The following is a 16,758-nucleotide window of genomic DNA, read 5'->3' as shown; positions in this document are numbered from 1 at the left end:
TTTTACATGATCAAAGAGACGGGGAGGGGAGCTGAAGCCAAACCCACCCAAGCATTGTTTATATTCAAGAATCCTCCCATCACTATAGAAATGCAGCATAACACATACATATCAGACCCTCTGCTGCTCTTTCAGAAGAGTTACACAACCCTGACCTCAGCAAATGAGTTAAATTAAAAAAGCCTCCCATCCACCCACCCAGTCTTCTCTTTCTTTTTTCTTGTTTTCTAGGTTGTCATCTTTACATATTTCCTGCAGGCACCGTAGAGAATGATAGAAAGGTTGTCGGGGATCCGACACATCAGAGGTGAATGTTCAGGTTTTACCACCATCTTCCTGCAGCGAGAAGTCCCTCGATGAAAAGAGACTCTTTGCCAGACCAGAATTAAGAGGAGACGTGTAAGTAATTAGAGAGCTCTTGTTTTGAACAGCGAGGGTAAAGTGACCTCTTCATCATCCTCTTCATCATCCCCTTCATCATCCCCCTCCTCTATCTGTTCTGTGCCACACCGCATTGAATCGAGCCCTAATGCCCTGTTTGACTGGCTCACTCCCTTTTTCCAGCTTTTCAAATCTCAATCAGGCAGCCCCTCATCCTTTCTCAAAGACCCTGATGAGCCCCCAGTAGAACACACACACACACACACACACAGATATTCAATTAATAACACGCAAGCATGCAAGCTCAGTTCGCTCTAACAGATTCACTTCACACACACAGGTCGCAGCAGCTCCCCAGTGCCGCCGCATCAGCATCATCTCTCTCTCTCTCTTTCTCGCGCTCTCATTCTCTCACTCGCTCTCATACACAGAGCAGATAAGTCCCGAAGCCATGCCACTAATTAACTACAGTGAGCTCCAAAGGGCCACAAGGTCTAAAGATCTCCTCTGTATTCTACATCCAGCACTGACCACCCTGCAGCCCACAGACGCGGATGCTCAGAAAACCTTTTACTCACCAAAATGTGAATGTTGCGTGGGGCAATTAAATACAATTGTGTTTCGCCCCACAAGACGGCCATCTTTGCTAAAATCAGGTTTGTTTTGGATGATTTTCTTCTACTTCCCTTGAAGTAGATTGGGAAAGATGCTTATTTTGCTTTCTTGCTGAGAGTCAGATGAGAAGATCGATGCCACCCTCACGTGGCGTGTGTGTGTAAAGTAACTATCAGGAAGTGTTCATCTTAGCTTCAAGACAGGAAACAGGGCTAACTCGTCTGGCTTTCTCTGAGCACCTACGGCGCTTAATAATTAACATGTTGCATCTTGTTTTTAAAATGTGCACACAAACAGAAATGAAGAAATGACAAGTTGTGTTTTCACACAGAACATTGGAAGGGGACTCAGTGATTTAGCGTTGCACTTCCATTGAGCTGAGGGGCTTAGTTGCAAGAGAGAGAGAGAGGGAGAGAGTCCTTAGTAGAAATGCAACTCAAAACCATGTTATCGTTAGACCCTCCCTTATCATTCATATCTATTATCAAGACATTATCCTGTTGTGATACCATCAGATAGAAGTCGAGGTGCGATGAAGTGCATTTTGATGATGATTTAATTGAAGTTGGTAACGACAGTGAAAGTGGTCTCAAAGGCAAAGCCGTTGTATCTTATGTACACTGGGATCAATCAGATCCTCTGTTACCTGATATTGAGCCAAAAAGTTGCACAAAACCAACCCCGACCACGCAGGATTTTGTTTGTCTGTGTTTCTGGGACAGCGAATGTTTCTCGTCATGCCTCCGTCTCCCCCTTTGTGTGAAGTTTTTTGTATGTATGATGCGAGAAGAGCAGACGGATTCGGTTGGATCCTGTTGCGACTGAGGAGCCTTTGATAGCAGAGGATGTGAAGGCTGACATTTGCACGGGCAGGGGGGAGATGGGGAGATGGGGGGAGGGGCGAAGAGGGAGGCAAAGGGGCGAGGAGGGCGCTGAGAGAATAGCAGGAGTGTTTTGTTCTACACCTGTTCGTTTGAAAGTAAGTGGGCAGAAAAGACAGCAAGCCAGACAGTTGCAGGGGACATCGTCACTTTGAGCTCACCAACCTAACGATTGATCCACCCTCTGAATATCAGCCAGTAATTATAGTGCTCATATCTGATGTGACTGTTGGGAGGAGGAAGACCGTGAACAACCTGCTCCATAATAAACAGCTCCAGAACAATAACACCTTCAACGCTTCATAGAGTTGAGTCAATACCTCTTTGAGACTGGCTTAACAAAATAAAAAATAAGAACTCAATAAAAGTGTGTGGCAGTGCTACTGATGGAGATTTGTTTTAGATAAAACTTAAAGCTGCTCTCATCAATATTTGGAATATTGTCAATGGGTTAATTCCCCTCAGTCTTTGTAGCATTTTAGTGTCTCAGCTAACTGTTTGGGTTTTACGGCCCACAACTTTATGGTTTTCATTTACTCCTGTAGCTCTCAACAACACAACCCAATGCGAGGGTCCAAGAAAAGAGGATGTCCTGTACAGGTTGTAAAGCCCTGTGATTTGTGATACTGGGCTGTACAAACATAACGTGACACGTAACAGGAGAGTTAAAAAAAAGAAAGTATGTTGACTATGAAGCATGAATGTCGAGTTAGATGTCATTCTAGATCCGTGAATCCTCATTAGCATACCAGAGGTATGGGACAGTTTGACATGCAGCATTGGGCCCATTGGAGCCAAGTAGATCCATTAGAAGCATATTAGACAAGAGATTTGTTTAGAAAACTTCACTAACATAACATTAAAAAAAAGTCATTTAATTGCAAAGAATAGATTTGGTAGTTCCTGTTTCTGTGTCCGTGTCATTGATCTCTGCATAATACTCCATGGACATGATGAGTGCACATGAAAGTAGGTTCATCCCAATGGAAGCATCAATTAATTGATCGCTTCAGCCCAAACAGCTCTGAGCTCTCAGTTTAATTGGAGGGAAGCATTAGTTCAGACGCTTTGACAAGAGCCACAGAACAGACACGAGATCAGAACGATTGTACTGGGATCAGTTACAATAATAAGAGCAGTGGTATTACTGGGACCGGTAACTGGGTTACTGGATCTGAAATCTGAGGGAACTATTTCACTTTCAGTGCTGAAAATAACAAATGTTTCAAACGCAAAGCTCACATGTAGCAGCACTAGACAATCTTTCTTGTTTTGTGCCTGTGTTTGTGTTATTGTAGGAGCAGGATTTAATTACATTGAACAGATGATTTTGGTTAATGATGACTTGGGTCTTATTTTTAACTTTGAGAATGCACGCAGAGCAAAGTGCAAGCCACTGTGAGATGGTAGAATTAGCATTTTTGCTAAGGAATATTCTGAGAAGATAGTTTTAATACACATATATTTCACATTAAAAATGTAAACAAATATATCAAGAACACCATTATGATAATATTGCATCAATGCAGATTTATCTACAGTGGTCACTGAATTGATGGTATACTTAAGGAAAGTTCAGATTGTTTTTGGCTCATGTTTCCATAGTTGGTCACCATTCCTCTCAGTAATAATAATGTAAACACCATAATAATAACCACAATAATAATGTGAATTGCTGAGATCTCAGAATGCAGCAGCGTCGCAGACATGAAGTCCAACAGGTCAAGAAACACGAGCAGTGAGATGATCAGAGAGGCTTCAAACACATTGCCAGCTCAGTCAAACTTATTTTGAATAGGAAAACAAAAGCAGAGTCCTTCATAAACATCAACATCCAGAACAGTCTACAGATTGACTCCCTAGTTCAACTTCGCTGATACCATTATACTTATGTCTATTGTCGCATAATGTACGGACATGTAAACAAGGGGCCTTAGATAATCTGGATACACTGTTGTTAGTAGTGGTGCCTCTGTCTGACTTTGTGTGTAATCTGGTAAATGTGCAAAACTGTTAAAGATTGGCCAAATGGATCACCGTGGTAACCGGATGGTTACAGCCTCGCAATGTTCAGTTCTGGCCAGGGGCCTCTGTTGCATTCACTGTCAACTGTCTATTAAAAAGGCAAAAATGCCCACGACAACAACAAAAAACAAAATGACGGGCAATTCTCTTTAGAAATTCCTTTTTAATTATCCAATTGAAAATCTTTCACCATAGATATTTAAATCCCTGATATTTGTAGCTTTCGACAGACATCTTCATACAAAGATGTTCAAAATGGTTGCTGTGTGAATAGGATCAAAAGTACTGGTGATGAATAGAGAGAAGCAGAGGCAGTTTAATACTGATTGTTTTAGGATTAGTGGAGGAAAGACATGACACTGTGAGCGAGGAGGGGTAACTAACAGGTATCGTTACCCAGCAGCCAACACAATCACATCCGATCCCAACAGCCCTGAGAGACTCTGGACCAAGTGAGTAAAGAGGAAACAGCGTAGAGGAGCGAGAGATGTAAACGAGAAGAGGGGGAAGGCGATACAGATGTAGATATAAATAAAAACCAGGAGCAGCATTGAGAAGGAGACGAGACCGGAGCCAGAAGAAAAGGGGGAGCCGGTGGAGACCCCAGAGAGGAGGAGAAAGGAGCCGCAGCATTGTGGTGTGTTGTTCAGTATGATTAACTCCAGAGAAAGAAGCCTGCTGGAGGACTTACCGAAATAGCTGCTCCCTATTAAAATCAACTACTGCGACTGCCACTCACCTGGCTGCTGCTTAGCATTGCAAATGTACACGACAAGACGGTACATCACAGCATCTATAGGAAGCCCGATGTGCAGGAAGAATGTGTCCTTGTTCCAGGGAGGTGGGGAACGCTAAGGTGAACATGCACTATCTGTGGTTTAAAGGTGATATCTATAGAATATTAACAGTGATTTTTCACTACTCATCTCCAGTCATTAGCATCTATGGCTGTTCGGCCTCTATCTATTGCTGCCTTTCACTTTGTGAATAATACAAAATACACAAAAAGATTCTATTAATGAGCCTCTGTGTTTGTGTGAACGTGGTCTTAAAGGCCCGATCGCTTGCTTAACGGAGAAGTGGGGGAAAGAAGCAGACACTGGTGCTGGTTGGAAAAGGGCTGGCTCTAATCCGTCCCACTGTTCATACTGTGAAGAAATCCCTTCATGACATGAATCCTATACAAGCGAGTTCTTTGCAGAAATGATTTGTAAAGCTCATCTGAAGCTTGTTCGGTGCTTCAACAGGCTGAGTTAGACCAATCATGGGGGTATCTCCCAGCAGCCGAGTCTTTATAGTGCAAACGTCCCTCTTACTGTCTCCCCTGATCGTGGTTGAGCCATAGTTGGGGTGGGATTTCTCACTGAGAAAGAGATGTTTTTGAAGATACCCACTTTATTTGAACTAACTCAGCCTCAGAGTGACTATGACTCAACTTTAAAATTCGGGTTTTTAAGGGTTGTTTACAGGTCTTGGGGAGGGCTAATGCTGACGTTAAAAAAAGAAGAAGTTATAAAGCCGTTGTGGCTCCGGAGAGAGCTGAGGCCTGAGGACTATACGTTTGACCTCTGTAGCCCACTCCTCGTTCCCTTGAGGCGACGTTCAGAATAATTCCACCCAAAAGTCGGACTGAAAACCGAAACAGCAGCAGTTTAAAATTCCACTGCTGAATATTTGGCTATTTGTATAATTCAAACGCATTCGTTTTGTGAGGACTGAAATGCTCCGTAACGCATGAGGTCGGGGGAGGAACCTGATCACTGACCTGCTGCATGTTACCTGCTTTCTTGGGTTTGTAAACTTAATGTATTTATTACACTAAGCTGCAGTTTCTGGAGGTTCTTAGCTTCCTGCTTCTTCACTTTGTTACTCCTCATCACAATAATGTACGATTTGCACTCAAAACTATTGGCACATCTAAATCATGTATTATATTTCCATTTCTGATCCAAGATAACATTTTTATATCCCCACCAGATCAAGCTTTCCCAGTCTCTGACAGACACACGGCCCTGTCCGGTGAACGTCCGGTGCGATCGTTGACACCCTGACCTTTTACAGCTACAGGTTAGAAAAGTTTCTGGCTGAGTAGAAATCGATGACTTGACTTCATCAATGGATTTTTTTGTCTCATGTCGTACCGTTGATTTTGTTTCACCCTCTGACATTTAAGAATCATCTTTTTTGTATCCGTGTGGAGAAACTCAGCGGTTTAAGGAGCATCTAACTTTATTTATCCGTCTGTCTCTCACACACACACACACACACACACACACACACACACACACACACACACACAGACCTACACAGCTCAATTACATTATTGAATATGTGTGTGTGATAACAATAAAGTAACTTTAATGCAACACCCGACTTCCACAATAGCTCCATACACTTCTAGCACTGATTAATCCTCACAACTTTAGTTTTCTTTACCATTTTTTTCCCTCTTCTTGTGCTTCTAAAATTATTAAAATGAAAACAATCTGAAGGGAATCAGTGGCATAAAGTAACCCTCTGACTGACTGCAACTAGGTATAGCATTGTTTGTTTGTATAACTATAAAGTGATAAAAAAGTATGTATTATGCATGTTAGGATAATTAAGCTTTTAGTTGTGTTATGCTTCACTGTCCTCTTCTAAAATATGACTAACTGCAGTAAATCAACCAGCCAGTGTATTTGGCCAGCAGTTTGAATTGTGTGATCCCTCTGAATTTCTGCGTTATTTGTATTAATGCTGATTATTTTAAGATAAATTATTATTATTATTAACCAGTGAGTGGCAGCCTTGTTGATGGCAGAGGCCAGCGGAGAATGGACAGACTGGTTTGAGCCGAAGGCATCAGTTCCTCTGCAGTCTGCTGTCCCCTTTACTGGATACGCAGGTGATAATGGATGGATGGATGGATGGAAAAACATTGCCAGCTATGACAACATTCAGATAGTAGGGGCAGAATTTGGCGTATGCAACTTGAAATTGATTTATCTTATTCTTGTTCAAACAAGATGTAGGCTATGCATTTTGGTTGAAATTGAAAAATAAACAAGCATTACCAACATTTAGATGTTTGTTTATTTTGTGATCGAGAAATGCACAATTGTATTCCTCCTCAAATGCACGGTACAGGTGTTAGCGTCCATGCTAACAGAGACATTTCAACGGGAACAAGCAGCGTTATGTGGAATACACTCCGGGATGTTGTGAATCTGTTCACCAATCAAAAGTGAAAAATGACATTGTTCACTGTACACCCGCTTATTTTTATGATGTAGCCTAACATACTAGACAGGAAAGCTGTTTAACTTTGACTGTGCAGGAAACACCTCAAAACGCTCTGTGCACTGTCAAAGTCAATGATACGGGGTGTTGTTATGCACATCCTTGGTGTTCATATTCAAATGTGTGGTGATGCAGGCGTTGATTATGTAGATTTATGGTGGTGTAATAGGCTACTTTAAGGTCTGGTGCGATGCAATGGTCATTGTGACTGTGGCCTCATAGGACAGTATTATGTTTAGGGTGAATTCAAACTTGCAGGTAAGGTTATGATATTACCTGCTGTAATTACAGCCTGACACACACAAACACTATTGGTTACGACACAGTCATTAGACTAAGGTCTGCGGCGGCGGCGTCAAACACAAAACACTTATTCTGAGCTAACCCTTCGTTTACTGGTCTGTCATTTAGGTCTGCGATTGGATCTGTCCCATTAATACAAATAATATGCCTAATAGCATCTATTTCAGTCCAGTATTCAAAAGTTGAACGTTATTAGTCTCTTCTTCTAAACTGATTTGCTTTGTCGAGGAAACGAAAGGTTGTCTTCTTATACAAACTCTATAAAACAGACTCTGCTTATTTAGATCCGGATTCTTATACCTCTATGTATTAAACCTTACGGGTAGTTTGATGTTTTGAGAACGTGTGTGTGTCTGTGTGTGTGTGTGTTTTAACAACTGTATGCCCGTATAAGTACGGGTAAATACAACAGGTCGCATCATTGAAATCTTTGGCTTCAGGTATTAGAATGACTGACGATGCAAGCGGCACCTTGAAAGTCACAGCACTATCTTTGAAAGTGCATACCATGAAAAGAGTAATCAGGTCCAAAAAACAGTGGTGTGAAAGCTGTGAGCGATGAAAGAGAAACGGGGCGGAGAGACCCGAAGACTGTTGGGAAATGAGATCCATTACAATTCTCTCTAGAAACGGTGGCAGTAATGAAGGAGGCAGCGTCAGGGCTGATTTGTCTCTGTTGAGGAGAGTCGGAGCTGGGGGCCGAGGACCTTCAGATTGCTAATCAAAGCCGGTCGAGAAGACTGACAGCTATTCTCCCTGGATGTCTGCGCAGACCTCATTCCCTCCCATAAGTCGCAGTGTGTGGAGTTGTAATAGGCCCAAATGAAGCTTCATATTTGCATCTCATTTAACTTGGTAAAGGTCACTACTGACAGGGAGGTCCAGGGGGGACAGTGCAGAGAGACACACACACGCACACGCACACACACACACACACACACACACGGAGACAATGCTGGTACTCTTTGCTTTCCTTGCCTTGCAAAAATCATCCAAACTGACACAATTTCCTTCTTTTTCTTTTATCCTCTTTGTGCTTTTCGGTTTCCAAATAGCAGACAGCAATAGTGTTTTGTGTGTGTCAGGGAATGTTGTGGGTGGGAGTCCTGCTCTCTGATTCAGGCCCTCTGGGCTCTGCTGCCCTCTTTGTCTTTGTTTTTCTAATTGGTTGACTGCAGCCAAACAGTCAGAGGAACATCACTAATCATTCACCTAACTGACTAATAACGATGCCCTTCATCTCGGTCACTGTGTCTCATTCAACACCTTTTCTCTGTCTATTCGGTCTTCCAGGGCATGTCGAGGTTTCTATGTCATTTAGCTTGTGAAGTTCCGGAAACTAATTTATTGAGAAAGAAATAAAGACTTGTGGAAGTCTTGATAAGCTTTAAAGAAGACTTTGTTGTTAAATGGGGGCTCTTCTCATTAATGTAAGGACTGAGGTTATGAATGAAGCACAATGATAGTTCAGCCAGAGCACTGACGGGCTCTGTGGCTACCAGCTGACTTTTAACATCCAATCATATTCATGCAGGTTATTTTTCCATGCATTGGATTGGGTTTCAACAAACTCTGGTTATGTGGCTGAAACATTTAAACTCTGCTTTTCTGAAAATAAAGATCATCCTAATCTTTTCAAACAGTACGCATGTACCAACCTTAACTTGAATACCAGGATAAAGGCACTTGGTATCAACCAAGAAGGGACAGACATACATGCCAGTGAGTGATCAATATGCATATCTGGGTAACCCTCAACTTAAAGGTCATTCTGGACCAATTAATTGTTCAATTATTCAGTTTACAACTATATGCATGCTATTTTATGTTGATGATGAAGCCAAATAATGATTTAAGTCTCAACAGCTGCCCTGTGTTCATTTATTGTTACCTCACCCTAAATTTGTGTTCAAGACGTGCACGTACGAGCATCATTTGTAACATCACACAACTTGTGTGTTGTGGTAATTGTGGCGAATGGAAATATTTCACATTTTGAAAAAAATATTGTGTGTAAAAAGTTAAAGCTGTGGACATTTTGCGCAACCTCTTCTCGATCTTCGTGGTTACGCTTTTTACGTTGACAGTTACAGATATCCATATTGTGTACCATTCATAGAAATTTAAAAAAAAAGGTTTATTACGAGGACATTTTTAATGTTGCCTTTCTTGTGTTGAGAAGGCACTATTGTGCTACATACAGAAGGTGACATTGACCTTGAATAATCATCTGCTGAGGACAGAGAAGTGCCCAGTGTCAGAAATACTGAACATTTGGGAAAGATCACGCTTTTTGTAAGACTAGTATGAATTCAACCTAAAATCTTTCCTTGTGCATCTTGGCAAACAGCTTAATTGTCATGGACTCCCACAGCAACAATCTTTTTCCTTTTGGTGCAATGTTTTACCTCAAGTCCCCTTATTAAAGCATCAACCAACACATGACCTCACATGTTCTCTGCTGTGTCAATGCATGAGGGAACAGACAGCGACAGAGGGAGAGATTTAAATTATTCTCCAGGCAAACAAAATGGAACCAGAGCAAACATTTCCCGACGTACCATCTCATATCAACAAATCAAAGACCATCACCCCGAGGAGGGCTGTGAAGTCAGAGCATCTACTCTGGTCAAAACATGCGGAGCGCTAAATGTCTTTGTGTCAGTCTGTCAGACGCTCCACTGTGTTGTTTTGTGTGTGGAGTCAAACAAGTTCAGTCCTGCAGCATCGGAAACATCACACTCGCTCATTAGCTTTGTGTGCACACACACACACACACACACACACACACACACTCATATATACATAAACACATAGGCTTTGTGAGCAGATAAGAGCCGAAGAGCTGACAGCTGATGACTCAAGATCAAGCATTCACTGTGTGAGAGATAAGAGAATAAACCTCAAACATCACGATGACGCCGCATCACCACAACATTGCAAGTAATGCTATTTCATCTCCTACCAAGTTTGTTTCTGGATGTGTGTTTGCACGTGAATACAGGTGCACACACACACACCGCGGTCACAAACCCCCGCCCCCCAAACAACAAACACACACACCCACACCCACACACACACACACTTACATGTACAAATACACACATACATTGCCTCACAAGGTGATTATAATTTGTAATTACTTTTTCCTAGCTCCCTGGAGTATGAAGGCATTATATTAGAATGTGGTCCATTGAGACCTGAACTAATGAGAGCACACGCACACACGCACACACACACACACACACACACACTGCACCCTAAGAAAAACACAGACCCCAGTGTGCACTCGTGACCAGATAAATTGCCTAAATTAACGTATGTAATTGGTATTCATTAAAAGACCCTTGCATGAGCAAAGGCTTTATCAAACTAAGTTCATTAGAATACTAACATTGGAATTGAGGTTTGACTGAGCAGTGAAATGAGCTCTCTGACTTGTGGTTGCACCTCTTTTTGCTTAATGCACACACTATTCACTAAATATTACAGTATATTTGTATTTAACATAAATAGATAGACCGACAGCCTCTTTTTTGTCCATGTTAAAGAAAGTCACCTCCAAACTATCAGCGTTTGTGGGAACTGGGGTCTTAACAAGTGAAAGCATTCCCAGCTACATCTCTACTTTGGTTGCATTTGTTTACAATTGTCATTTTCATTCATTGAATCCCGTCATGCGATACACTCTAAAAACACAAGCCCTCTGTACAGTCTGCACAGACACAGACACACATCCAAAGCACCTGTCACAATGCAGTTGCATTGAGATTGAATAGCCAATGTTTGTGTTGCATAGTCTTCCTGTTTAAATGGTGCGACCAGTCTGTTGGTCCCAGAGGAGCTCATCTTATAATCGCCTGACCCAAAGCCTGCACCGTCAGACCAGTGTGTGTGTGTGTGTGTGTGTTTGTGCGTGTGTTTTGTTGGGTGTACAGTATGTGACACATTCTTAACACCACGGCCTTTACAATAGTTAGGACCTACAGTTTGTTGCTGCTCAAATTTCAGTTTCAGGTTGCTTGATATTTGCTGCACATACAAGATCCCAGACGCATTGAATATATATTTACATGATGGCCTCAACAAACACTCGTTAGTAGAGACAAGAGAAGCAAGACGCGGGAGGAGATGACATCTAAATGTGCTAATTTCATCAAAATCCTGGAACCAAATTACATTTATCTACATAGTACTCCAGATGTATTTTTTCTGTTGTGGAGCCACCGTGCAGCAACAGAACAGCTTACTTTTAGTGTCTTACTGTTAGGTGTCAGACTTATGTCAGACGATATCTAGTACCGGTAGATCAGAAGACCAGTTCATGGTGCAGGATGCTGGCTAACTCTCTGCATAACCTTTGATATTCCTGCACACACACCTTAAGGCCCAACGACAGCTCTCTAAAATGTGCAGACGACATTGACTGATGTGAGGTTGTAGATGCAGGTGGTCACTACTGGAAACTCTTTCTCAACATCTTATTAATTAAGAGTTCATTTAAAACGTAAAGATAAAACATAAAGATTAGAAAGCTACAGTAACTGATAGTGTTGTTGTTTTTTAACCGCTATATCCATGTCTGGAAGTCATCAGTTATTTGTATTTCCCAAATGTTTAACTGGTTAAAAAGCTGCAAAATAATAATTTTACAATTAAAAAATTAACCTTTTGCTTTTCAAAGTGATATTTATAATATGTTGTCAATACAATGTCTATACACACAACAGCATAAAACAAATCTAATTCGAAGAGACAGTGCATGAAATGCATAATTTATCAGGAAGCTCTTCAAAATGCAAAAAGGTATTTCGCCAAACTACTGCATGAGGTATTGTCTGGACTTTTTGTATTGTAGCCCTGCAGCGTAGTTTATCTACTGATAAATAAAAAGTTTAAAGGTCATTCTGTTATCCACCTCCTCCCTTTTATTTTCCAGAGTCCCCTGAGAAGAGCTGCATCAAAGCTACGCTCGGATCAACTCATTAAGGGGCTTCCCTCGGATCACAGCCCTGCTCGGCTCTTCAACTTCAAGTACTCATTCTCTCACGCACACACTGAGAAGACACACACACACACACACACACACACACACTGTACAGCCCAGCGTTCAACAGCGCCAATTTAGAATCATAAAATCACATCCTCTTAAAAGGATTTTTAATAGGAATGAGGAAATGAGGCATAATCTTCTCTCTAACTGCTGTACCTCTGTTTTAAATCTGCTCAGCCCTCATGTCTGAAATTAGACATTATATATATATGTATATATATATATATATATATATATATATATATATATATATACACATATATGTATATGAAAAGTAGTTATCCGCATAATCTCTTCTATATGAGAAAAACTTGCAAGACAATTAAGTCAATTCTTGGGAATATTAATTAAATTAAAAAATATCTAGAGTTTAAATGTTTTTAGGACTGATCCTCTCACACTTAAATCTTCTGTCTGGCTAAATGTGTGTGTGTGTGTGTGTGTGTGTGTGTGTGTGTGTGTGTGTGTGTGTGTGTGTGTGTGTGTGTGTGTGTATGTTTGTGTGCGTGTGTGTGTGTGAGGGAGGTGGGCGGGCGACAGTAAGTCCTCCTTTTTTTGTCCAACTATTTTGACTTTAGTAAGTGATTTACGGCAACTCCCAGAACGTTGCCCATGACGTGTCTAATCATTCACATGATGTACAGTAACGCGCTGCAAGGCTGCACTGCCTCTTCTACAGCGATGATGGATCTGAAGAGGGGGCTCCCGAAAAAAAGCACTTTGATTTCAGAGGCAGACATTTATTGTTTCAGATCGCTGCCGTTAAACTCCGTCGTTGCACCGTTTGCCCGCAAATGAGAAAGGTTTCACAAAAAGGACCACAAACTGCCGAGTACGCCACTGGTGTGAACGTGTGTTTTACACCCGTCAGTGGAAGCACACAAAGCCAAAGTATGAATATTCATAGACGCTATGAAATCATCAAATGAAATATTCAACACGTTCGGGATATTCAAAGTGTCTCCTAATGAAGGGGCCAACACTGCTCTAGTAAATCAGAGACCTGCGGGCACTTTGTGAATCTAGTCGAAGATGAAGAATAATTCAACAGGATTGTTTAGAATTCATGTGGTGACAACAGCGTGGGAACCAACACTCACACATCCTCTTCGTTTCCCTGTTTCTATTAAATGGTACACAAAAACACACCATGCTTTTCACCACGTTTAGACACCTCGACCTCCATTTCCCCCGAGGGTGAAAACAGAAATGCAACATAGACATTTTCATTGGAGGCTTATCTTTTTTTGTACCATTTTAGAAAGTGAGAAAAGCAATTTGTGCAGGTAACTATATGACAATTTCCCACGCTATTGTACACTACCCTAAATCAAGAGAGGACAGCAAATGCAAAGAAGTCAAAGCATCTGCACACTCATATTGCAGACACTCAATTTATTTTCTATATTTTCTATATATTACCTGCGTCAGAGCAGGAGACATACACACAAACAAATATCTCCATAAAGGGCAACATATAGCCCGTGAACTATCAATAGAAACACCTGGCGTGATAGAGGACAACACACACACACACACACACACACACACACACTTACACACCTCCACATCCTCCAGTCATAGGACTAAACATGTAAGTTTGAAAGTAAAATTGAAAAAAAACATATTCTCCACAAAGTGCGCCCCACAACCAATACTCTGAGAACATTTCCTGAAAACAGAAAGCATGACAAGTTTGAAAGACACAGGCGTTTACCAGGTAGGGAGGGTTTAATGAAAGACACAAGGTGCATTCTGGGAAATGTAGGATCCAGTGTTTTTGGAGCTCAGGTTTCAGTTTTGACCACCTCTCTTTTATAATCTATAAGACATGCTGATGTTCAGCAAGTTCACAATATAATTTTTAGCACGTTAGCACCCATTCAGGAAGGAAGGAAGTAATAGTTGGAACTAAAAGAAAGGCCTTCAATTATTAGCGATTATGTTTTTTTTATTTATCATATGGCTAAAGAGGCTCTGATTGTCTGAAAGGATGTACAATATTTTTCAGATAATCAAACAGCTTCAGCGTCTCTTGGCCATACCTAATGAGTACGCGTAGTTAAAGTCTTGCATACTGACATACTGTACCATTCATATTTTCACACACTTGAAATTGTTATTCTAAGGATGACGGAAAGGACCTAGATGACATCTTGCAGCTGCTTTCAGCTCGAGATGGTTTCCAGTTTTAATAACGGTCCAATCAATACTCACTGCTCATCCTTACATAACATACATCTGTGTGTTTACACTATGTACACTCTGTTACACATCATAGAGAGTCTTATCAGCATATAGAGGCGAAAAATAGATATAACCTATTTTGTTTAATTTCCTCTTCCCTTCATCACAACTACAAATCATCCCTTCTTTCCGATCATCTCTCCCCTCCTTCCTCCACCCTCACCTGTCGCCTCTCTGCCTCCCCAAAATCACTCTCTCCCTCCTACTTCTTCCTCTAAACCCATCTCTCTCTCTCTCTCTTTCACTCTCTCTCTCGCTCTCTCGCTCTCTCTCCTCTTTGGTCCTCGGCCAATGGTTTCTCCTCCACTGTTCCACCTCTCCCTCCCCCACTTCCTTCCTTTCTCTCCTTCTTTCTTTCTTTTCTTGTCAGGCCTCCTCCCCACTGCCCTACATTTACTCTCTTCTTTTCACTCTCTCTGTTACACATTCCCTCGCCCTGCCTCTCTTCCTCGCTGATATCCAGCACGCAATTGAGTGAAAATCAGAGGAAAGTGGAGGAAGCGTTGAATTTACTCCGGAATGACAAGACATAAAGGAGGGGATTTTGGGAGAGGCGATTAGCGGAAAGCAAAACAAAAAGCTCCTTGTCAATCTGGCTTATAATTCCATTAAATGTGTACATGTGGTAGTTTACTTTGAGAAAAGCTCTTATAAGCAGTGGCATCTGTTGTGTGTGTGTGTGTGTGTGTGTGTGTGTGTGTGTGTGTGTGTGTGTGTGTGTGTGTGTGTGTGTGTGTGTGTGTGTGTGTGTGTGTGCCAGCCTACTGCTTTTGGCATCACCTGCGCAGGTTGTGATTGAAACAAAAGAAGGTGGGAAAGCTGGAGTTGGACCCCGCTGACTCCTGAATCTTTCTGACGCACACACACACACACACACACGCACACACACTCTCATACGTGCCCATACTCGACACAGAATTCGGAGGGAAAGACAAAGGAAGAAAGGATGGTGTGGAAGGAGATGAGTGATTGGGAGGTGGGGGAGAGAGCGAAGGGGTGGGAGGGTTGATGATGATTTGTGTGTGTGCGTGTGTGTGTGTGTGTGTGTGTGTGTGTGTGTGTGTGTGTGTGTGTGTGTGCAGTGAAAGGAGATGCAGGAAACAGGCGGTACAGGGAGAGCAATAAGTAGATGATGAACAGGAGTGACCGCAGCAGCTGTTGACTGTCCTCCGCCACCGCAACCACTTTTAACTTAGTAACACACACACACACACATACATTTATTTCCTGGAGACCTACTCTAACCTTTACCCTATAACCACTACCAGCATAATCCTAACATACTTTAACCGTAAACCAAGTCTTTACCCTAAAATGTAACGATATACGTTATGGGGAAGTGCATTTTGTCCCCAAAAAGGAAGGTGAGTCCTCAATGTGACTGTGTTATCCGATTTATGTCCCCACAACACGGGTGGGGACATAAATCTCTGTCCCACACACATGCAATCAAACAAACAAACAGGGATGGAAACAGAACAAAATAGTGTCACTAATCACCCAGTTACAGTCCACATTAAGCTTTACCCCTTCCCTTAACCCCCCCCCCCCCCAATCTCTCTCCTCCCTTTTTTTTCCCTCTGGGGATGATGGGAGATGCAGCTGGATATACCCCCCCCCCCCCCCCCCCCACCCTCTCTCTCTCTCTCTCTCTCTCTCTCTCTCTCTCTCGCTCTCATCTGGCACTGGGGAGAGGTAAATAGAGGAAGAGATCTCATTTGGTTCCTGAACTGTTGCAGCGCTCAGTGCAGCAACACACACGCACACTCTTATTACATTTCTATCATACACACACACACACACACACACACACACACACACACACACACACACACACACACACACTCTCTTATAACATTTCTATCATATACACTACACACACACACACACGCACGCACACACACATACAGCACACAGGGGTCTTGGCAGCAGAAGATCCTAACAGTCCGTGCCAGCGCAGACTGAGCAGCG

Source organism: Cyclopterus lumpus, chromosome 19, assembly GCF_009769545.1.
Source record: "Cyclopterus lumpus isolate fCycLum1 chromosome 19, fCycLum1.pri, whole genome shotgun sequence".
NCBI lineage: Eukaryota > Metazoa > Chordata > Actinopteri > Perciformes > Cyclopteridae > Cyclopterus > Cyclopterus lumpus.
Note: the sequence above shows the minus strand (reverse complement) of the source record.